General features: G+C 41.6%; 1 long non-coding RNA gene across 1 annotated transcript; it reads right to left on the bottom strand.

Annotated features, from left to right (window-relative positions):
* Positions 1-3,145: 3,145 nt before the first annotated feature.
* Positions 3,146-3,696, bottom strand: LOC309350913. The gene is made up of 2 exons (XR_014160591.1): positions 3,386-3,696; positions 3,146-3,293 (listed from the first exon to the last, which is right to left on the bottom strand). It is a non-coding gene; the product is annotated as an uncharacterized lncRNA (long non-coding RNA).
* Between the last annotated feature and the right edge of the window lie 917 nt (positions 3,697-4,613).

Raw genomic sequence — 4,613 nt, 5'->3', positions numbered from 1 at the left:
ACCCTCCGTCTCTTTACATTTCCAACATTTATTATCGGGCAGATAATAGATTTTTGCAAGTTTGACTGGTGTCTTGTACCACCTGTATATAATTTTCATTATATTCTCTCTTAAGGCATTACATGCCGTGAATTTCATACCTGTGGTCCATAACTGTTCCCAGTCAGCCATCATAATATTATGTCCAACGTCTTGTGCCCATTTAATCATAACAGATTTCACCGTTTCATCTTGAGTATTCCATTTCAACAGCAAGTTGTACATTCTTGATAAATTCTTAATTTTAGGATCTAGCAGTTCTGTTTCCAATTTTGATTTTTCCACCTAGAAGCCATTTTTTTTGTCCAAATTATATGCCTCCATTATCTGGTAATAATGAAGCCAATCTCGCACTCTATTTTTTAACTTTTCAAAACTCTGCAATTTTAGTCTGTCTCCCTCTTGTTCCAAAATTTCCCAACATTTCGGCCATTTGGCCTCCATATTGAGCTTTTTCTGAGCTTTCGCTTCCATTGGTGACATCCACCTTGGGGTTTTATTTTCAAGCAAGTCCTTATATCTTATCCAAACATTAAACAGTGCTTTTCTGACAATATGGTTTTTAAACGCTTTATGTGCTTTGACCTTATCATACCACAAATATGCATGCCTAAAGTGTTGGTGCTGACCTTTAAAGCCCTAAACAGCCTCGGTCCAGTATACCTGAAGGAGCGTCTCCACCCCCATCGTTCAGCCCGGACACTGAGATCCAGCGCCGAGGGCCTTCTGGCGGTTCCCTCATTGCAAGAAGTGAGGTTACAGGGAACCAGACAGAGGGCCTTCTCGGTAGTGGCACCCACCCTGTGGAACACCCTCCCTTCAGATGTGAAGGAAATAAGCAGCTATCCTATCTTTAAAAGACATCTGAAGGCAGCCCTGTTCAGGGAAGTTTTTAATATTTAACGCTGTACTGTTTTTAACACTTGATTGGGAGCCACCCAGAGTGGCTGGGGAAACTCAGCCAGATGTGCGGGGTATAAATAATAAATTATTATTGTTGTTGTTGTTATTATTATTATTATTATTATTATTATTATTATTATTCAGATGCACAGATGCACACCGGGTTCTGCAATGGCTTTGTGCTCAGAAGCTTGCTTCACTGCATAAATCTCTCTTCCCAGAGCCTTGGGCAAGAAGGTGAAACCCATGGGCAATTCAAATAGCTGCAGAATGCATGGCTAGCCATTCCTTTTCTGCCCAGATTGACAGCCCCTCCAAGTGTCCTTCTTTTCCAGGGACAGTCCCGGATTTACAGAAGCTGTGCCGGTTTCTGATTTAATCCCGGAGTATCCCACTTTTCCTTAGGATGTTCCTATTTTCATCAGAGAAATGTTGGAGGGTATGGATTCTTGCTTGAAAACTTCCTAGTCAACTAGTCCGAACATTGCTTTTATCCATCAATGTACTGGACGATGTGATCAAGGTTATATATTATTGAGCTCCCAGCACAACAAGCTTCAGTTCATTCCTTCTAGTTCTCTACTGAGTTATTTTTCCCTACTGAGTTAAACAAGCCTATTCACTGGGGTTGCTCTAACAGGATCGAAAATATGCATTCTACCAACCAAGTGGCCAATAATTACATGAAGTTCCTTCAGTCATGATAATACTAAAAACCAGAGAAAGCTCAACCTTTTTCTCTCTCTCCTAGATTTTGTCCCACATTCTACACACAACTCAGTAATTTAAAAAATGTAGTCCTTTTCTGTGTTCATGATCTTCATTTGCTTTTCTTCTTCTTTTTGTATTAGCCTGATGCCTATCTGCAAAGAAGTTGATCTTCTTCTTCTTCTTCTTCTCCTCCTCCTCCTCCTCCTCCTCCTCCAAATGTTAATATTCCCTTGCACTGAATTGCTTCCAATCTTACCTTCATTCCTTACAGACAAATACACTATTGCTATAAGTACATATGAAGTGGTATGTTTCAAAGAAGACAAAGAAAATACATTTCAACACTGCATTCTTGATTCTTTGAAAGTAATAAGCTGGGAATTTGTTTCACACATATGACAATGGTTTCAGGGTAGTTAAGCGGCGCCCTTATACATGCTAGTGGGACAACGGAATCTATTGAATCCAGGTTTCAGCTCCAAATTTGCTGCTTTATGACTGAGTCTTCAATAATTTCACCTAACTTCATGAAACTTGTTATAGCTAGAAGAGACTGGTATTTTAATACCATCATTTCATAGATCTCAATGAATCCCTGCCATGGGCTACAGAACTGTGAATTCAACTGCAGGATTGCCTTCATTAATTCTTCATAGCAAAAAAATAAGTGGCGGATGAGTTTGGAGAGCTCTCGTTGGCCTAATGCATTCAATCTTTGCATCCTCCCTCCTTGTGTATTCCAGTTCCCTTAATTTCCATGTTGCGCTAAACAAAATTTAGATGGTAAATTAGATTATTAGATTTGTTATTATATTAGATAATATAATGTCAGGGACTGTGCTGAGGAGGGCTGCACTGAGGAGGAATGGTGGGAGCCACCCCCTCCCCCTCCCCCTGAATCTTCCCAGGAGCAGGAGGACAGTATAGATTTGGAACATTGGTTTGCAGAGGGACATAGTTCAGAAGGCAGATGCTGGGAAATACTGGATGGAGAAGAAGCACTGGGAGAGAGAGAATTAACAGATTCACTGTCTCTGGAAAGCATTCCTCCGCTCTCCCCAAGGTCAAGAAGAGATCAGAAAGTGGCAGAACAGAAAACACAGAAAGCACAGTGGTTACAAGCTCAGGTGACAAGATGCGGTAGTGACAGGGGTGACTAGGGAGGAAGTGGGTGGAAGCCTTAATTGGGAGCACCACCGTTCCTAGGAAGGGGATTATTTGTTCTCTCGCTGTGATCATTAAAGTTTCTAACTGGTAAGGAGACTCCTTTTCCTTTGTTCTGCTTATCTACTGCCAAAGGGGGGAGGAAGTTAATTCCCTGAAGTCTGACATATAATTGTATTTATAATATATAAAGATACACTAATAATAAAACTATTAGTAGGGTTAGGAATAACCTCCAAACCCACTGTTTACAAACTGTCCTCAGACTATGGTTTCAAATAATAGTTTATGCTTCAAAACATAAATGTATTTGACATCACCTTGAGACTAGTTTATAATGAGCTTTTTACTGCAAGTTTTTGTTACAAGCACAAGCTTTTGTGGGCAACAACCTACTTATTCTGATGCTGAGCTGGAACTGGAGAAAGCAAGGTGGCAAAGTCAGTCTGTTTCCTCTTAATCAGCTTTTAGCATTCCTAAAGGGATGTTAATAGTACAAGTTATTCAGACAAATTTCTGTAGGAATCCCATTTGCAGCCTCACAGTCACTATGTCTACACAATTTTACCTTTCCAAGAACAATAACAATGAGTGCATGTGCTGCTCTCCTCATGAGAGGTCCCCCCCCCCGCTGTTATCGCTTCCCACTGTGGAGAGATGCACTTTTTAAAATGGCTGCCTGCACCTAATGCTGCATATAAAGGAACAAAGGAACCAACTGCTTACTTCTCAAAGGTGTTTTAGAATTCCAAGTATTGCTACATTCTAAGGAGGCTTTGTTGACCCAAGAGAGCAGCATTCCAGCGTAAAAGTAGGAGCTACAAGAGGATATGTGGCCATATGAAGTACAGCTACAGAAGAGAGTAGCAATGAAAACACATGGTGAGGAAATATGTGTTATATCTATTAAGAAGATTCCATAGGAAGGAAGGAAAGACCAAGCATAGAGAAACATTAGACTGTAAAATCAGGAAAAGAGCTTTGCACATAAATGTTTTCCCTGGTTAGTCATCAACATCTTGAAGTGTCAGCTGAACATTCATTATTATTTGGAAAATGCAATTACACTAATGGAAGTATTAGCTGTTTTTATAGAACACACTTGAATGTGGGTTTATGTACTTGCCCCTGACATTCTTAGAGTGAAATACTTTGCAGTTACATAAAATAAAAATGGTTTTTCAAACTAGACACAAACCACAAAAAGATGCTGTATGTAATTTCTACATAGGACCAGTAATTATCACACAGAATTATCAGTGTTCCGAATATCCCACCACCCTGTTCAGAACAATTTGAAACATGTTGTTGGTATCCCCATTGTGTAGATTGGCAACTGAGGCATGCATCCATGTCCCACTATCATGTATGCAGCCTGGCTCACACTGAATTGCCTCTGTAGTGCATGTATGAACCAACTCAGCCAGTATGCCAACTCACACAACCAGGCCTTACATACATGCAAAATATGAGCATCATTTATGTATGCAGCTGTCAGGGGCTCAGGAGCAGAGGCACAGGGAAGAGAGGAAACGGAGAGCGAAGGGGAAGAATCTGAGGGCAGCGTAGGGGAGTATGACAGTGACCCGAGAGATTCCATGAGCTTCTCCAGCGATTCAGAAGATTCCCAGAGGGGGGCGCCGATGGCCAGGGCAAGGGGGGTCCCAGGGGGGACACACCAGAAGCAAGGGGCCAGCGGGGACTCCCAAAGCAGCAGCGGGAGATCAGGACCAGTTTCCCCACCAGAGCGGAGTGGGGGGGAAGAGTCCCATGCATCAGGGCCAGCGTCTCCTCCA

This window comes from Podarcis erhardii (genome assembly GCF_964252035.2).
Source record: "Podarcis erhardii genome assembly, chromosome: 10".
In the NCBI taxonomy this organism is placed as follows: Eukaryota; Metazoa; Chordata; class Lepidosauria; order Squamata; family Lacertidae; genus Podarcis; species Podarcis erhardii.
The sequence above is the reverse complement of the archived record's forward strand: the minus strand, read 5'-3'. Positions and strand labels throughout refer to the sequence as shown.